At 36.8% G+C, this 20535-nt stretch overlaps 1 protein-coding gene and 1 non-coding gene across 3 annotated transcripts in view; one reads left to right on the top strand and one right to left on the bottom strand.

Moving 5' to 3' along the window:
* MBNL3 (muscleblind like splicing regulator 3) overlaps nucleotides 1-20535 on the top strand; it is a 59657-nt gene that overhangs the window by 8394 nt on the left and 30728 nt on the right. The gene's annotated exons all lie outside the window — the stretch shown is intronic.
* On the bottom strand, nucleotides 4870-4976 carry LOC136143209 (U6 spliceosomal RNA). Its single transcript, XR_010657902.1, has one exon. It is a non-coding gene; the product is annotated as a U6 spliceosomal RNA (small nuclear RNA).

The raw sequence follows: 20535 nt of genomic DNA, 5'->3' as shown, positions 1-20535 counted from the left end.
GTTACTTTTGCTTATTTCGTGGTTGCTAGTTTTTGTTGCAGACCATTCCAGTTCAAGAATGGGAACTAGTTATAAAGATAATGGCAATTCCTAACATTGAAAATGTCTGAATTGCTCTTTTTTGTAGCAGATATTATGACTAAAGGGCTTATTCTGTTTTCTTCATTTCATTTTCATTCAGGTTTCACCTACAATTATTTTATGTATTATTTAAATCTTCTGTGTATTACTTAAATCAAGGACTGTGCAGTGCCTTAAATGGAAAAGAGCTCTGGACTAGTTCAAGAGGGACAAAAGGAGATGTCTTTTAGCCAGTTCGTATAGAGTGTCCAGCACTGCACTAGTCACTTTACAAATCTTGTTTCAGGAGTCCCAGCCCCACTACTGTTTTTGACTTTAGCTACTTAATCTGACAGAGCTTGAGTTGCTTCATCTGTAATGCATGGGTAATTCTTCTCTACCTAACTTCCATGAATATTGTGGAGATTCCAATGAGATAACATAAATGAAAAGCCATGTATCACTATAAAAGTGAATTAAGGACTTCCCTGGCAGTCCAGTGGTTAGGAATCGGTGCTTTGACTGCATGGCCCCGGGTTTAGTCCCTGGTTGGGGAAGATCCTGCAAGCCGCATAACGTGCCCCCCCCCAAAAAAGTGAATTAAATGAAAAGTTATCTTCTTACTATTAACTAAGGTGCTTATTTTAGGAGTTCTTCAAAACAGTTCTATTTAGTTAGGGTTTTATTATCTAAAACTACACATTCATGTTTCAAATGGACATGCCCACATCCAGTTGCCATGAGTGTGATGTTAGTTCTTCAAGCTAAGTATCACTATTTTTATGGCTTACTCTTAGATATAGAGTTCCTTGCAGGCTTTGTAAATTCTGTCTTTTCAGGTGTCTGGCGGAAAGAGATGTGTGATATTACTAATCATTGATATACTTCAGATCAGTTCTCCCATTTAAAGGCAAAAGAATGCCATAATGGAAACATTTTGAAGAAAAGTAATATGGAACATGATTGTTAACAAAATGCATACTGCACTACCACTTTAAAGCTTGGAAAATGTTTAATTCAGAGACTACATAGATAATGGCCAATGAATAGTAATAAGCCACTTAATTATTTAAATACACGGTCTACTCAGTATATCCAGTGTTTTTAAAATAATTTTTGATATGTTAAAATCTTGATGACCAGTCGCACAAGATAAAGATGATTTACATAATCCTTACATTCTCAAATTTTAATGAAAATCTTAGTATTTGAAACATACAGTGCCTTTCAAACAATTAATTAGTCATTTAGATAGCACATGCATCACAGTTCCACGTCTGCATAAAAGCTTTGTAGTTCTCTTATATTATTCCTTATCCATGATAAGCATGAAAACTATACCAAGTTGACAATAGTTGACCTACGTGGGTTGTACTACTATCATATCTATAATACACAAATAACAAAATAACATACCTCGATGGTTATTGCAGCATTTGCTACCCACTTTGAGTTTCTGTGATTGAAACACTTTTGAAATGTATCTGTGCACTGTTTCTTCTTCCATGAGTGGTTAAATAACAAGCAATCACTTGATGAGTTTTGGGCAGCTGCTTTTGTTTTTGTTGTTTTTATAAGGATTCCATTAGCGCTAGGTACTCTACCAGATGGTGATGGTTCTTTGCCTTCATAATAGGCACAATAGTTAACAATATCCTATACTCACCTCATAATGAGGGAATGTTATGAAAATAAGGAGGGCAAGCTTGATGGCTAATTGTGCATTGTGCTGAAGTGCTGTGCCCATCACTCCATGAATGTTGAGTGTTCAGTGATGAAGTTTGCACCATCTTCAGATAGAGATCTAGATAGCACAGCCCATAGATTAATTTCCAGCTACGTAAAAGAGTCTCGCATCATGTTGATATGCAGCTGTTTTGTGACTCAATTGCCTAGTCGGCTTGGCACAATTTTTTTCAGAATTTCTCTCCAAAGTATTGCTTAACCCATTCTGTGCCAATTTCTTGATATTACAGTTTGCAATTGATCTAGGTTGGTATTTTTAGCGACTGTCCCTTGACTTTAACAAAAGATCATTACTGAAAATACTAGAAAATACTGAAAATACTAGAATCTGTGATTGTTTTCATAGCCAATATTGTCTTCATGTATTCTGCTTCAGCAATTTCATGTGTCTTAAACCTTCTTCTCCATACTTGAAGCACTGTGATACCTGCCACTTGTTATCTAGGGAGGATATAAATGCTGTCATTATTTAATTATGAAAGATCAACACCCATCACATCTGCCCACTGCACTCACCACCTTGGGTAGTTTTGTGACAAAAATCTCCTGGCAAGGGCCTTAGCAGCAGGCATAGTCAGAGGACTGGGTGAGGAAAACACACAAAACAGCCCCATACTATGTCTTCAAACATCACATATGATCGCAAGCATAATAATATTTTGGCAAGTGAAACTTGTTTTATAGACGTATGGGTGTGAATCTATCCTTGTAGGTCAATTTGTCCTGAGTTACCAGTATATTCTGTACTAGTATCACTAGTCACAGCAGTTTTCACCAGTTTAAAATTTGATTATTTTTGAGTGAATATTTATCTCATCCCTGCTTGCTAAGGGAAAACTTACTGGGAGCAGAAGACTCCTAGCAATATAATCCCAAGGGTTGCTGAATTATGCAAGATTTAGAATCATTTATGAGCTTGATCAGAGGGGTTTGCCTGTATTGTAAAGATACATAGACAGCCCCTGTCATCCTGAGACTCAAGGAAAATAACATTTTACTTAAGGATCTCTATCTTCTATTATTGACCTTAAAAAGGATGTATCTTTGACTGGTAAAAGTCAATGCTATTTTGGACATTTCAAAAATCTCTTTTGAAAGAAATATGGAATTACAGTCAGTACCCAATGAAATACATATTGATTGATAGCTCAGCCTCACTTGTTAAACTTTTTATTTTGAAATAATTTTAGGCTTACAGAAAAGTTGCAAAAATAGTACAAGAAGTTCCTGCATACCCTTCACCCAGCTTCCTGTAATGTCAACAACTTACATACCATACATAGCACAGTTATCAAAACCAGGAAATAACTCCAGTTCAATACTATTAAGTAAACTAGAGACCTTATTTGAATTTCACCAATTTTCCCTCTAATGTCCTTTCTCTGCTCCAGGACCCCACATTGCATTTACTTGTCATGTTTATGTAGTCTCCTCCAATCTGTGACAGTTCCTTAGCCTTTCCTTGTCTTTCATGACCCTGAAACTTTGGATGAGTACTGGTCAGTTATTTTGTAGAATGCCTCTCAATTTGGGTTTGTCAAATGCATTCTCATGATTTGACTGAGGTCATGCATTTTTGGCAAGAAAACCATAGAAACGATGTGCGTCATATTCGAGAGTACTTGATGTTGATGTATCTCCTCTCTCATGTTAACCTTAATCACCTGATAAAAGATGGTGTCTGCTGGGTTTCTGTGCTGTAAAGTTTTCCTCTTGTGAAAATCGATAAATATCTTCTTCATTTATTCAACATCTCCTCAACATACCATTGATGGTAAGGATCATCCCAATATCCAAGCTGTCAAAATGTGGAAGTGTCCATCTTAGAAGTGATGGGTAACACACTTCTCTACTGTCAATCAAGAAAGGGAGGGAGGAGAAAATGGACCAAGAGATGAGGAAAGACTGAGAAACTGTCACAGATTGGAGGAGACTAAATAAACATGACAAGTAAATGCAATATAGGATCCTGGATTGGATACTGGAGCAGAGAGAGGACATAAGGGGAAAAATTGGTGAAATTCAAATAAGGTCTCTAGTTTATTTAATGGTACTGTAGTAAAGATAATTTCCTGGTTTTTATAACTGTGCTATGTATGGTATGTAAGTTATTGACATTACAGGAATCTGAGTTAAGGGTCTCCAGGGGCGCTCTGTACTATTTTTGTAATTTCTCTGTAAGTCTAAAATTATTTCAAAGTTAAATGTTTTAAAAAGAACTTTCTTAGTCTTGCACATGCATCTCCTGTCTTTTGATGCTCAGAAATACAGTGGAGTATTATTGTTTCTTTTTAAAAATCTTTTAAATTAATTAATTAATTTAATTTTGGGCTGCATTGGGTCTTTGTTGCTGTGTGCGGACTCTCCCTAGTTGTGGCGAGCGGGGGCTACTCTTGGTTGCGATGCGCGGTCTTCTCATTGCTGTGGCTTCTCTTGTTGCGGAGCACGGGCTTCAGTAGTTGTGGCTCGCGGTCTCTAGAGCGCAAGCTAAGTAGTTGTGGCGCACGGGCTTATATGCTTCACAGCATATGGGATCTTCCCAGACCAGGGCTTGAACCTGTGTCCCCTGCATTGGCAGGCGGATTCTTAACCACTGTGCCACCAGGAAAGTCCTAATGTTTCTTTTACTTTTTCTTTCTTCTCTTTTTTAAACTTTGGGTGTGGTAATGAGAAAACTCTGAAATCCATGGAGTGGCTGGTCTTGGAACTAACCTCAACTAACTAGATGGGTGGGATAATTTAAATAGTTAAGAAAGCACTCATACCCATAACAGCGCTTCACAAACCTAGCAAATCAAAAATTTTGAGTGTAGAACATTCATTTCAGATTGTCACCATTTACAAATAGGAAACTGGAGATCCAGTGAGGGAGAGTCCCTTGTCCAATGTCACATAAGCAGTTATCAAAAGATCCTGAGAACTCCAGTGTTCTTCCAATCATTTCAGTCTTTTTTCCTGTGGTGAAGAAGGAGATGGAGAAAACATCATTTGGGCTTATTGTGTTTTGTTTGTTTTTGATCTTTGCAGCATTCGTTTAATTCTAAGAGAAGAAACATACTGCTCAAAAATATGGAACGCGTCACGAATTTTCGTGTCATCCGTGTGCGGGAGCCATGCTAGTCTTCTCTGTATCTTTCCAATTTTAGAATATGTGCTGTCGAAGCAAGCACTGGGCTATTGTTTTACTAAACCAAAAGCATCCAGTGCTTATCACATCAGACTGTCCCACATGACTTTGGGATGCCCTGTTTTCAACGTTTTGTGTTTCTCCTTCACTTTCTGTTATTTCAAAAGGGGGAAAAAGTCAACTTTCCCCTTCCTAATCTCTCCCTCATTTATTGTTTCATGACATTGTGTTTAGATGAAGACTTTAATTAAAGTTTCGTATTTAGTTCTCTGACAGTCATTTGGGCTATTAATTTTGAAAAGAAGGAGGAAGTGAGGCAGGGTGTTTTTATTTTTAGACCATGTTATCTAACTTAGTGATACTAAGCTTTGTTTAATCACCAAGAGTCAGAACACTGAGCTGTCTCTACTCCCTCGTCCATCCTTTTCTTCACACCCTGTATTGCTGAGTTAGCTAGCCAGAGTCAGGGATTGTAACGGGCTGTGGATCATGTATATCTTCACTGCATGAAACTCTTTGATGTCTGATGCTGTTATAGATATACTCATTAGTACAAAGTCCTGGCCAGCTAGGGAGGTACCTGTCACAGATTAACTGAAAATATTGCAGTAGCAGCTCAGCCTTGTTATGGGTCAAATACAGTTTTGTAAAAGAATTTGGAATCTAATCCAATGAATTTAAAATGTTGTTTTATGGAAGCATAGCTCAAGATCATTTCTCTCTCCCCCTTGCAGCCAAGGCTGCAATTGGCTACCTGGTAAGAAAGGACTTGTGATATGGCCAGGGATGTATTCTTCAACCAAAATTTGGTACCATTAAGATGGACCCTTTGTCACAGGAACCCCATTTAGTACGAGAGATCTGAATATCTGAAGTTTGAGAACTGTCTACTATATGTCAACTCTTTTGTGTGGAAGAAGCTCTTTACATGTTATGGAAATAGATGTCTGATCTTACTTGATCATATAATAATTCTCTCATGTCACATAGCTATATGAAGTCATTATAAATATTATTTTTTTCTTTACTTCACGTTTTTGTGAAATGTGGATACAAGGTACTTCTGTGCATCTGGAAATAGCAATTAGTTCTTCTAGGAACATGACTTTATTCATAGAACATCATTTACTCACTGCTGTTTTTGCCCTTACAGATTAGGTTTCTGATTGTAAAGTCCCCAGGTTTGCCTTGTTTTCCTCTATCTCAGCTGGCCGCTTGATTGTTGACCTACAGGGGTATATATTCCAGAGGAATTTTAGCCATCTGGCCATCTGTTCTTTCCTCATTATCTCTAAATAATCTTTTCATTTTTTTTCTGTATTTCCTCCACTGTGTAATCAATCTTTGGTTTCTTAAATTTATGTGTTTTGTTTTGTTTTGGTTTGGTTTTTTGTGGTACGCGGGCCCCTCAATGTTGTGGCCTCTCCTGTTGCGGAGCACAGGCTCCGGACGCGCAGGCTCAGCAGCCATGGTTCACGGGCCCAGCCGCTCCACGGCATGTGGGATCCTCCTGGACCGGGGCACGAACCTGTGTCCCCTGCATTGGCAGGGGGACTCTCAACCACTGCGCCACCAAGGAAGCCCCAAATTTATGGTTTTTGTTGCTGTTGCTGTCTAATCCAGATTTGCAACCCTGCTTAGGTTTTCAATGTTTTTATTTCTGTGCCTTCAGTTCTCACCACAAAGTCAAGTTTTACTGCTAGACATAATGAGAAGTTTAATTCATGCTTTTTCCTGTCTTTCTTGATACTGTTTTCTTAAAAGTCAGTAAATGATTCCATTTGGTCTACGACCTTTTGTTTTGTAAGTCATCTCCACTATTTGGACTTAACCATGTTGTCTACAGTTGGAGTAAATTATTTTTCCAATATTATTCCTGATGAGCTTGTATAATATGGCTTAGTGTCATGTCAAACTCTGTTACTTACAGAAGTAGATGTGACAAAACGATCCATCGGTTTTTGCTGTTGCTTGGTCATAGGCATGTCAATGTATGATGTCATACATTGTCAATGTCATACATGTCAATGTATGCTTTCAATTGGACTACTTTTTCTATTGTAAGTGGACATATTTTTTGTTGTTGAAACTCAGATTTTTATTTACCCACTGGGAATTTGTAGAAAATATGCTCCTACACATGTTCTTGTGGGTAAACAGTGAAGGCAGTTTCCACACTGAAAACCATCCAACAGCTTGAAAACATAGAGTCACAGTGATATAACTGTGTTAAATATGGCAAATTTCCTGAACTAAGTAAGAGATATCCTATGTGTCAGCCATGATTTGCCAGCTAACTAGATAGTACTAAGGTTCTAATTTCTGTCTCTAGGATGCAGAAATGCAAACAGAAAACCTTTTTCTCTGTGACTTTAAACTCTTTTTTTTTTAACATCTTTATTGGAGTATAATTGCTTTACAATGGTGTGTTAGTTTCTGCTTTACAACAAAATGAATCAGTTATATATATACATATGTTCCCATATCTCTTCCCTCTTGAGTCTCCCTCCCTCTCACCCTCCTATCCCACCCCTCCAGGCGGTCACGTGCTTTGTGACTTTAAACTCTTAACCCATCTTTTATATGTGTCTAGGTACATTGAGTAGGCAGCATTATAGTATCAATCATCTCTTATTCCATTCCAAATACATTTTGGAGACTATATTTTTAAGATGACATTGTTTTAAGATCACATTGTCATATTGCCTTAAAATTGTTCATCCTATTTATGAAAAAATAGTAACCCTGAAGTAACCATTTGAGAACGTTGAATATGTTTAAGAACTCTGTGTGGTTTTAAAACATTTGCTAAATACCTCTCCCAGAAGTTGTTTTTCTGTTGTTAATGTTTATATTTATCACATACTTTATTCAACGAACTTAAATTTTTTCCAACTTGTATAAAAACATAATCTCTAGAGGTGTTTTTTTTTGTTTGTTTGTTTTTGCCATTTCCTGGTTATTTCGCTTTTTCTATTAGCCGGGAAAGCATTCTATATAGAAACAAATTCAATCTTAACTTACTTCCAAGTAACTGAAAAAAATTTTTTTAATTGTCCATTTTTATTCTGCTAGTACCCCACTAGAGGAAGGATTTTTTCCAGCTTTAGTGAGATTTAATTGACATATAACATTGTGTAAGTTTATGGTGTACAACGTGATGATTTGATACAAGTATATATTGGGAAATGATGACCACCTCACATAGTTACTCTTTTTGTGGTAAGAACAGTTTAAGACTTACTGTCTTAAACAAGTGTCAAGTATATAATACAGTTTTGTTCACTATAGTCACGATGCTGTATCTTAGATTACCATAACATATTCACTTTATAATTGGAAGTTTGTACCCTTCGACCACATCTCTCCATTTTCCCCACCCCCAATCCCTGGTAACCTCCATTCTACTCTGTTTCTATGAGTTTAGCTTTTTTAGATTCCTGATATCAGTGAAATTGTACAGTATTTGTCTTTCTGTGTCTGGCCTTCAAGGTATATGCATATTGCCAAAAAAGGCAGGATTTCCTTCTTTCTCATGGCTGAATAATATTCCATTGTATATATTTTGGAATATTGTCTTATTTTTCATAGAGGCCTTAGAGGTAGTCTTGATAAATGCCTCTTTCTTGGGTGAACAACAGATGTAACCATGGAAATGCTTGATGTGAAGCATGGTATCAGCAAGTGGCATAAACATAGAAAATGCTGACTTGTAATAACAGCTCTAACCAAGGCTCCTTGTGTGGCCTTGAGGAAGTCATGAGAATCCTACCTACCTCTGTTTCTCTTCATACAAGAGCAAGCAGCAGTACTCAATTTGCAGGACTATTGCTTGTGGTTTACTACATGGATTTTATAAATGTCAGGGGTCATTTAATGCTGAAAGTCCTGTTAAATCCATTAAGAGTTCTATCTATATACATCCAATTCCCCAAAGAAATGATTCATTCAACAAACATTTATTGAAAACTATTACTTGTTAGGCACAGGGCTGAGTACTGCACAGAATACAAAGTTATGGAAGATATGGTCCCTGCCTGACCTTTTAGTGTGAAGCTGCTTGTGTTATGTGCCATAAGCCAGGTACAAACGAACCACTAAAAGAGTCCAAGGGGGGAGGGAGGGCTGGGATTATATCCAGCTGTGGTGGTTAAAGAAGTAGTCATGGGAGAGGTACCGTGTGAGATATTCTTGGAAGGAGAGACAGGAAGACATTCCAGGCAGAAAGGACAACCTAAGCAAAGACAGAGGGGAAAAAACTGTAGTGTGGATTTGGGGAGTCGAGTGTTAAGTCAGCCTGGCTGAAGCATAGAGCCTGTGTTGGTAGAGGAGTAGCCTTCAAAGGAAGTGAGGAGCTTGAACTTGATTTTGTAGCGCTGAGGAATCTGATAATTTTGAGTAGAGAAGTGGCATCATCAGCCTATGCAAGATGAATGAATAGAGCAAAAGAGACTGGCCACAGGGGGACCTCTTAGAAAGCTGCTATTGAAGCTTAGAAAGCTTTATATTGAAGGTATGAAATGATAAGAATTTGAATTAGGGGGTGGCAATGGGAAGGAGAAGCCAGTGATGGAGTTGAGATGCTGCTCAAGTCAACATGGTTAAGTAAGAGGGGGTTGGTTGAAATACTACTTCCACCTACTGCTATTGTGTTCACCTTAATATCCAATTTCATTGAATTTGAAATGAAGATTTGTCATACTTTTTTTTGGTTTCACATTAGACGGTGTCTTGTTCACCACCACAGCTTTTGTGCCTAGCACACATAGTACATATTGGGAGCTTGAAAAGTGTTCACTGAATGAAACATGAGCTTGTTGAATGGCTTTGACAGAGGGAGAACCAATATGGGCCCCCATGCAAGGTGCCTAGTCATCTCTCCACCTGCATCTGTACTTCTACTCCCAGTTCAGTTTTTACCTAAATATGAATGAAAATTGTATACACCCATGTGCCAACTTTCCTCACTCAACCACATTTTAACCTAGATTTCATGGCCTACAGATTGCTGATTTTTGTGAATTTAATTCTGTCCCTTGGCATTATAGAAATGTTCATTGGCCAAACGCCTTGGATACTCTCCAAATTTAGCATTTGAGTGTTTTTACCCTCTATGTGGATTTTTTAAAAATTTACTGAATGACCACTGTTACATATTATTTTAAAGTAATTAGTGTGATAATCTAGTAATATTCAAGCATCATTTTCTGCCTTAAAATGTTTGAAATTGAATTTTACAGCAAGTGGCTAGCTTGCAAATAAAAGTATTCTTGGAAGCATGATTAGCACTAATAAGGTCATTCTGAGTCAAGTACCAGGTCATAATCTGCAGAAAAGGGTTTTGTGTAAAGGTGACTGCCTAATCCAGTAAAAATATATATTTAAAGTTTAATCAATAATGATTGCTTCGAATGTACAGTGATATTTAAAAAGTCTGAAGAGTTTCAGCATAGAAAGGCAAAGAAAAATTCTTAGCGAGAGAGCCTGTGCATTGACTTTTAAAATAAACTTACCTAGCAATCTGCTTTTTAAAAGAAATGGGAAAGTAATAAGAAATGGGAAACTAATTTCAAGATGGAATTTAAAAAAGGATTTCTAGGCTTATGAGCTGTACCTTGGTATTTGTGCAGTCAGCTCAATCTATTATACCTTCTCCATCTTCATCTCCATTTGGCATAGTGATTTCTGTTTCTCAGGACAGCCATCCTGAGGCCTTGGGTGCAATCCTTAGTAATTGAGATGTGATTCAGGTTTGGGCAACTGACTCTACTTCAAAAATAAGAAAAGTACCTGGACCATTTTAGAAAAATGTTTCAACAAAGAAGGAAACTTAAAATGGTTTTAAGTATTTAGCAGCATTCAGCTGATGTCATTAATAGTTTACAATAATATCCATAATTGTGACTTGCATATTTTAATAGGCAACTGACAGCTAAGACAAAACCAAGACCCTCTTTCACTCTTCCCAAATTCTCAAGGCCTCACTCCGGTGGCACATGACATTTATTCCATCTACGAAATATTGCTGATAAAATGTATTTAATCATATTTCACTATTCCTCCCCCAAATCTCCTATTCTCCTCACTAGAGAAACACTTAAGGAAAAAAATGACATTACTTCCATGCCAGAGATTGTAGAGAAAAAAAGAAGAAATTCGGAGACACCTATTTGAGAAAAGCTTTTCATTCTAAAATACTTCAGCTCCAATAATAATGTATTTGAAGCGAAACCAGAATGAAAGTGTAATGAATAAAATAACATACTAATGAAGGGGGTGGTGGTGATAGAGAAAGTGAGACTCTGCCAGAGAGAGAATTATTTGTGCCATTTTTATCACACATTATAAACTCCTTGGCTTTCCTTGAAGCAAAGATGAAGAGCTGTGATTAATTATGGCTCAGAGGCGTCTCATTCTCCCCATCAAATTTCTCCTCCTCCTCAATAGCACCTCTAGACCCCTAGTTTAGTCACCTTTGATTTCTACCCCACTGTTTTCCTTTGATTTCTATCCCATAATGTCAAGTGCTAGAGCCCCTCTCAGCAACAGTCCTCAGGCCTCTGCAGTTGCAGAAGAGATAAGATAGGCAAACTCCTTGTGGGCAGGTTCCCTGCCCTATTCATTGTCTTCCATAGTATCCAGCAGTCTCTTTTACAGAGAGGTGCTTATTAACCAGTGTACTTTCTTTTATCAAGCAGTAAGAACAATGCAGTTCAATACATTTTCCTCTTTACAGTGGTTGCCAGAAAGCGCAGAGCTACATTTAGGGCCCAGCTGAAGCGATTAACCTTATCTAGATTTTTGAAGTTTTTGATGTAATTATCACCACCTTCCCCATTATATCACTCTTACTCTTTAGGCCCATGATAATGGTGTTTTTGGAAGTGTGTCTTTCCTGTAAGTTGTTTCCAAGCCCTTGTGGAAGAATGGAGTTGTATACCTAGTGAGAGGGCAAGGGAAGGGGCTAATTCTATTTCTGAATTTCTTATTTACAGCTTATTAAGCTATTTGAGTGTTTTTCATTTAGACATGCCAATGTATTGCAAGCATTATGGTATTGCAAACTGGGGGCTTCAGATTTAAATAGACTGCCAGTGATAGAAGTAAACCGAGTACTGCTGAGACTATTCTTAATCAGAAAGGAAATGATAACAAATACTTGGAACTCCTTAGCCAGGTATTTATTTTCTTCACAATGAAAAGGACAAAGTGTTGTATGGGATGTCCTGTTTCCTTACTGCATCACTGCAGGGTACAACGGATGAACTTTGTATTTGGTGCTTGCTTTGAGGTTTGGGAGTCTATCAATACTTCACCTTTTGGTTATCCATGTTGAAATGCTGTGGTCAACATTGGGTTGTTTGCTTATTTGATGTGAAAAGTATTTCCCTCCTTTGAGCTTGTCTTTTTTCCAGATATCTTTTTTGGGGGTGAGGAGAAGAGGTAGTACTTTCAAATGAGTGTGGTTCCTGCAGTGAGTAAAGGTATTAATTTATTAGAGAGCCGAGGAGAGTTTACTAGAAAATCCTTTATCTGCTTAAATTTGGGTATGTAGCAAACATTTTGAAAAACACTCTGGGGAGATTTGTAGAGCAAACATAGGCAACATGTAATACAGAGCTCTTATATACTTACCTTTATAACTAATAGCACTACTTTGTAAACAGAAAATGAATGTGTTTTCTAGGAGTAGTAGAATAGAATCTTGAGAGGTCCAATCCTTTTTTTGTGTGACCTGGACTGGCCTTCTTTTATACGACTGCTAACATCATTACTGAGGTCAGAGATGTGGAATTAAGATATCAAAACCCCGTCTATATGACCTTTTAGAAACTGATTATCAGCGACATAAGAAAATGCTTAGTAAATAGCTAAATCTATTGTTCCATAAGACAGCCATTCCCACAGTGTTGGGAAAGTGTTGTTGGCTGACTAGCAGCCCCACCTTCACCTGGGTACTTGTTAGAAATGCAAATTCTTGGGCCCTACCCAGAACTGCTGAATCAGAAACTTTGAAGGTGAATCTGACAGTCTGCGTTTTACAAAGCCCTCCTGGTGATTCTGATGAACACTCAAGTTTGAGGACCACTGGTTTAGAGAAAACCCTAACAGTCCAAGACAGTATCAACTAAAGATAATGTTTCTCAGTTTCAGAATTCTCAGCACTCTGGCTTATTGTTTATACTCAGATCTGGTGGAAAGAAAATGACATCTGTTCTGGAAGACTTATATATCTTTGGGAAACTTATTGTATTTCTCTCCCTAGGGAGCACCACAGTGCTTATTAGCTGAGATAAGGCTCTGAGACGTACTGCACGAAAGAGCAGTTTACTTCTGTTACACTCAACACTTCTCAAAATTCTTTTACCACAGAAACCCTGTTTTTGTGGAGCACATAGAAACTTCCCATTGAACATCTCATCACAGGTAGCTGGACAAGAATAACATTAGTGTGTAAATGTGTGAAACCAAGAAGAAAAAGATTATTTTAATCACTTGTCTCTTGTAACCCTTTGGAAGGATTAGTGACTTTTTTATACCCCAAAAGGTCTATTGTAGGTGTTACTAGCTGCCACAAGTGGACTTTCAAAGTTTTATATGCAGCAAGTGTGGGGACAAAAAGGGCTTATATATGTATATAACATAAATAATATATATTTGTATATAATATATATTTATTATTAGTTCTTTACAATAGAAATATACATTCAATATAATTTTCAGTACAATAAGAATATTCAGTGTATAAGTATATATGTTCCAACATGTTTCACATTTATATGAGTCAATCTTGGCTTCTAAGCAGTTGGGCCTGTTGAGATGAAAAATAAGAAAAATGAAAATCTGTTCAAATAGTTAGAAACAGTTTTATAATGAGATTCATTATTATTTTACCAACTTATATAAATAATATTCAAAATCCCTTTGCTATAATTAATTACTTGTTAGTATTTTAAGCACCATTAACATCTTCTCTTATAGCCTAAAGCTTGTTTTGCTTTATCCTCCTAACTTACCAGGAAAAAAATGACTTGCTTGATTTCTTTATATCCTTTTAATATGTGTTATAAATAAAATATAACAGCAGTTTTGGCAAAATTAAAATATAAAAAGTACCAACCAAAAAATGTGATGCTCCCAAGTTTTTCATATGATAGAGATTACTTTGAATGTTTTATTCATTATGATTCTAAAGTGAATTTTCATTATGTGAGATCTTAAAGTAAGAAGCTTGTGATGGTAGAGAAGTGCCTCTTGACTAGGTAAACTGGTCTTCTAAGTAGGCACTGGCTTATTGCCAATTGTAAAGGGAGCAATAATTCCTTTCTCTTTTCAGTTATTTGCAAGGATAAGATTAAAGCTTGGATCTGCTTCTTTATCCTCTGCTCTTTCACCTACCATTACTACTGAGTTGTGGGAGCAGCAACTGTAACAATATCTGGTTCTAAGAAGAGAAGTGTCCTTGGTTTTCTAACATTGTATATAAATTCCCTCTCTAGGCACATGATAATTTATATTACTCACAAAATCAAGGATTCGTCATATAATAATGCATTATCTTCTGTGGGGAGGTAAAATGGTAAAACATAATTTGTAGTCTATTGAATTTTTTATACTTAATTCACAGCAACAATTTTAGTTCTAACTAACTAATAAAGAAAATAAGTATTTTTTTTTACTGATTTTACTTCCAAAGCATACTAAATTTCACTTTTTCCCTTTATTCTTTCAAAGTACTTATGAAGTATGTAGGGGCAGGAATTATTCCTAGAAAAACTGATTAACAGAATTGGAAAATAATTTAGCCATGATCTAAAGGTAATTAGAATGCAGGACACTTAAATCCCAGTTTAGCCCTCTTCCTAATAAAATGCTGCATTCATATTTAGTAAAATACTGCATTCATATTAAAAATTTAGATTTGTCTCAGAATAAATGTGTTAGAAGTCAGAGTATGAACTGCCTGCAACCTGATTCCAAACAGCTGATTCATTTCAACATTGGATTTATTTATCATTATTATTTTCCCCATCAAATTGTCTTTAAAAGTATAAGTACCCTTTTGGATTCTACACGTTCAATTGTCTAGTCACTTATATGAGATCTAGGTTCCCTACTACATCATCAGCAAATACCTAGAATATTTTTTTAAAAGCTGTGGAAAAACCTAAGTGCTAAGTTAGAGTGAATAGAGTTGATATGTTTACATCATGTTTATATGTTTACCTGATGCATTTACATGTTGATTTGCATTTGAAGTCTTTAGCCTTATTTTGTGAATAATGTTTACTTAACCAAAAATAAATTGACAATATAGAAAAGAAAATAAATAAACATAACTTGCTCACAGGCAGAGTTGAAGCACTGAAAAAGTCAAATCCTAGTTCCCAGGCCCACAAATCATCACCCCATGTTGCACATGGGGTGCATGTGTTTTATACATGCACCCCATGTATAAGTTTATATATTTTTATACATTCTCTAGTCATTTAAGTCAAATCCCCACTAAAACTGAGCTTTTGGTGGCGTAGTCTTTTGTGAGGTGGTATGTGTGGTGTGTGTGAATCCTTATTTGTCTGTTCTTTGTGGAATGAAATGCTTCAGAAGAACACTTTGTACTTCTTTGTGATAAGGTTGATCTTTTGTCATCGTTTGGGATTTTCTCTGCTTTGTCATAGTGTTGAACCTACAGCACCCAGACATTTATGGTCTGAGTAAACCTGCTTCTAAATGGCACTGCTGTGGTGGTTTTTTTTTTTTTTTTAAGATTCTTCTTTTAGAGTGGTAATAATAGTAGTCACAAAAAGGCACACAACCAACCCTTTCATTGAGCCCCACTTCCATCTGTTCTCTATGTCCATGGGGTTTTGCAGGACTGTTACTTTTGTCAGGCCATGGTCATTTGTGCTTAAGCTCTTATAACCCGACTCCTGATTCCAGGACACTGCTTCTCCCAGACCAACTGGCAAAATTCTATCATGCAGACATTTGCTAAAAAGCTGTGCTAAGAGATGAGATATATGTACTAATTGTTCTGCTTTGGTTAGGATGAAAGACTTATAATCCGTTTAAAGCACTTTGAACAGTGCCCAGCACATGGTAAATACACAGTAAAGTTATTCAGGTGGATGTGGTGTAAAAAACATTGGACACTCAGTTATCTTGTCTTATTCATTTTCAAGTCACCTAAGATCCCCAGGTACTTAACAAAACATCCCACTTGACATACATTTATCTATTAAATAGTTTCTGGACATACCTAACGGCCAGTTGGTATGCAATCTTTATTATAATCTTAGAAGGAAAATAGTTACCCAACCATTAGAAATATTTGAACGAGCTCATTCCTCAGTTTAGCACACCATGGTGTTGTGAGGCATTAGTGTACTGGTTAGGAATGTGAGCTGCAGACTCAGTCCATCTGGGTTCAAATCACAGCTCTGCGACATTTGTTCTGTTACCTTGAGCGTGTTTCTTCACATCTCTGTGCCTCAGTTCTTCAGTAAAACACTGACTTCCTAGGGTTATATTGTGAAGACTATATGAGGTAATGCACGTAAAGCACTTTGAACAGTGTCTGGCACATGGTAAATATACCTACTATAAAGTCAGTTGTTATTATTATTCAGGTGGTCATGGTGTGAAAAAAAATGCAAACCTGACCACAGTGTTCAATAAATCCCTCAAATGAGTTGTGTCATTATGACTACTTTCATGATATTAATGGAAAATATAATTTTACAAGGGCCTCAACGTGGTCTCTAAATGTGTGTCAACAATCATCACATGCCAAGTTATATGAGCTAAACCTGTAGATACAGTTATTCTGTAGCCCACTCATAAATGGTCAGAATTAGTTCACATCTGAAGGGTCATTTGACCTTATATACTAGAGTCTGTAAAACATGAAACAAAACAAAAATGGTTAAATGCTCCAGTTATCTTTAGTAGAAAAATAACTGTGAAATATTGGCACACTGATGTTTTATATGGCCTAGTTTATTTCTCTGTATCACTTGATCAAATATTTTTCTAGAATGGAATTTGATTTACCTTGTATAAGAGACATATAAACTGGGCTCTTTTTTTTTCAGAAAGACATGTTTTCTGAAGTTTTCTAATTTTATTCTGATTTTCAGGGAAGGCACAATGAAGCTAGGGATTTGTTTTATTTTTCCCCTCACCAGAATAAGGATTCCACTAATTAAAAGGCAGTGACTAGACCTTAGAAACCTTGTTGTACTTAATATAGAGGGTTTATGGTTTTAAGAAACACTGCATCCTTACAAGTGCACTGTTCACCCACTAACTCTTCTAGCTGCTTAAACTGACTTGCGGAGAACAATTAATAGATTTTTAAAACTAATTAACTTTCGCTGTCCTTTGCTTTACTTTGTTTTAGATTTGGAGATAGGCATTCTTTGGCAGGGGTCATATTTCAACTTCTTCTCTGTAAAGATATGAGACATTTATGGTTGAGGGATTGATTTATTTTAAAACGTAAAACTTCCATTTATCATTTTATCTTCTTTAAACAACCCCATTTCTAGTTACATTGTTTGTGGATCGCCTTGTTTAGTTCTTTAAATACCAGGAACAGTTTCATCATCATCAAATATTAACTGCTCACTGAAAGCAGAAGGTGAGTTTAACAAGGTTGCTATATTTACTAAGTAAGACTGAGAGAGGATCATTTTTAAACATATTCTTTAAAAAAGTAGTCTCGGTAGTTTCATCTAGAGCATTGTCAGTTCTGTTCACATCTCTGAAATATATTTTGGATGAAACTTAATATATTTGGTAAATAATCAGGCCAGGCAGAATAGATCTTTATTTTTAAAAGAGAAAGAATTTATATCAATAAATTGCTTGCTTTTATGTCAGAACAAAAACAAACAGCAACTTGGCCTAATAAAGAATCACTTGGTTAAAAAAAAAAACCCCACTTTATTTAAATACACAGTGCATTTGGAGTTTGGAGTTTTCTTTGGAGATTTGTCTGATACTCTAAAATGCCTACAGTTTTAATAACAAGTTAGCATAAAGGTTTCAGTAAGGCTTTTGGTGATAAAAATATATTTATCATTAACGAAATGTAGAGCTAGTCCATGCCTCAAAGCATTTTAATGCAGTCCATGTCACCAAGTAAACCTTTCTGCTTGGAAATTGCATATTTGGTATTAGTTTGGTAGTTGGGTAGGATTGTGAGAAAAATGCGTATTTTAAAGTGGATACATTTGGCTCCGGCGTTTGAAACATGATTTCTACTTATGAATTTAGCAAGACCCTGTAAACAACCACTTGGTATCATGCTTTTAAATTTCTTTATCTGAAAGAAGACTTATGTCTGGCAAAAAAAAAAAAAAAAGAAAAGGACTGATTTTTATCTCTGTGCCTCTAATTTCAAAAATGCAGAGGTAAATCAATAACTGTATCTGCCCTTTATATAACCTCTGGGTGGAGGGGTACATGGCTGGCTCTAGAGATGTAATTATTTAATTTATTCTTAGCAGCATACTGAGCGTTGCAAAGATAAATTGTTTACATCTGAACAATAATCAGTGCCTTTCTCACCTTTTACTCCCCTTAAGTTTGCAAGATATTTGTCTACATTTAATTCTTCTTTGAAATTTTCTTTTTGCTTAGAGACAGGAAATTTAACTTTGCCAGGTGGAAACCGCAAGGTTTGTTTAGTGCACAACTAAGACCCTTAGGAATTGGAGGGATTGCCAAATACATTCCTACTTCCCAAGTTTTAGTGCCGTTAAAACTCACTTGAGACCCTTAAGTCATGGAAAACCTAAGGTAACTGGCATGGTTTCAAGGGATAGAAGTCACAGGGTAGGAAAGCCAGTTAGACAGAGAAGGCTTGAAGTTGTGATTTCAGAAGTTACCTGACTGAAGCATTCAAACAAAAAGAAGAAAGCCCCGGCAGCCATTTGGAAAGCTCTGGCAGAACTTACAACTTTGGCAAGGAGCGCTGGGAAGCTGACTGTGGGATCTTTCTTTGTAGCCATCATAGGAAAAATCTACATCTTGTTAGCTGTGCAGAGATCGAGTATGGGCAGGAGTGTTCAATGTCATTTCAACGGACGATCCAGTTCCTTGGAGTTCACTGTATGCCATGGGGCTTGCTTTGAGCTTTAGTAGGAGGGAGTTGAATTAAATCAGTATTTTCATAACGCTTCTCTAACGAGATATGTTAAAAGGTATTTTATGGAAAAAAAAAAAGAGGCATGGTTTCTGCGATTGAACTGTGTTTCAGTTAACAAGTCAGCAGGTTTCTTTACTCTAGGACATGTGAGAGGGAACCTTTAGTATGCTCCGGTGGACTGTTAATCTCCAAGAGGGGAATAGAGAGTACCATTCCTTACAAGTATTTCACCAGGAAGCTCAGTTTCTGAGGCTCCTCTCTTGGGAATAGTGGTCTGTGGTACACAGACTGAAGGATCTCTAAGAGCCTTTCCAGCTTTAATGTTTCCATGACATGTTGTCTATAACATATAAGCTTCCCCAGTGAAGTACAATTTCATTCTCTCTGACCTTACTAATTCTGACTCTTTGATAATTCCAACAAAGGAGACTGCAATCTTAATAAAAAATAAATTCAGGATTGTGTCTAGTAACTGATTCCTAAATGTTCACCATTGCCACTTTTGAGATATACCTGTTCTGTCATGTGGGGCTGTTATGGATTGCCATTTTTGCTGAATATATTATTTTGTTCATTAGAATTAACCATGCCCCTCTACATCTCCCTCTCTTTTAATATGAGTAATCAAGGGTTGACTGAAAAAGACATCTATGCAAATAATGGCTATTCATGCCATTTTTTGCAGGTTTTGAATATGTATCTGCATCGATCTTATGTGTGCATGTGGAAACATAATACTTAAGCAGATGTTTTCCTGGGCTTTAATGGATGACTTTTGCTTGAATTTAAGTATACCACCGACAGGACTGAAGAAATTAAGGTTAACCTGTCCTCCTCTCCCTCCCCCCACTAACAAAAACCTTAAAAACATAAAAGCCTCATCTTCCTGTAATAATTCATATGTTCAAAAATGTATATGAATTTAGAGTCAGGAGTTCCGGCATGGTGGTCACTCACCACACCCTCCCCCATCCCAGTTTAAAGGAGGAGCTCCGGCAGGCAGGCATCAAAGTCATTTGAATATACAGTTGCGCCACGGTGGTTGGGAAAGTGGACTGGCTGACTGGGTAGGGAGACGTGCGAAGCTTTTGGTGGGAGGAGCCAGGGAATAAAAAATTGCTTTCTCCAACAGTCAACTTCCTTAAATTCCTTGCAGCTGGTCAGGTAAGCTGGGGCTGAGAGTGCCTTCTGCTTTGCTCTGGGCAACTGAAGGCCTAGTAGAGCCTGGGCTGATTCCATAGAGGGGGCTGCTTATGACCTTAAGGTAACGGGATGAAAATGGGTTTTTGAGGATTTGACTTTATTTAGCTCAACTCACAAGGGTGGAGAATAGATAGGGAGAGGGTTGCCGTATAATATTTTTGTATGGGGCATGCTTATCCTAAAAAATTAGTCCTTGTTCATTTGAAATTCAAATTTGATTGGGAGTCCTGTGTTTTCATTTGAT

This window comes from Phocoena phocoena, chromosome X (assembly GCF_963924675.1).
Source record: "Phocoena phocoena chromosome X, mPhoPho1.1, whole genome shotgun sequence".
NCBI classification, from domain to species: Eukaryota; Metazoa; Chordata; class Mammalia; order Artiodactyla; family Phocoenidae; genus Phocoena; species Phocoena phocoena.
Note: the sequence above shows the minus strand (reverse complement) of the source record. Positions and strands in the feature narration are given on the sequence as shown.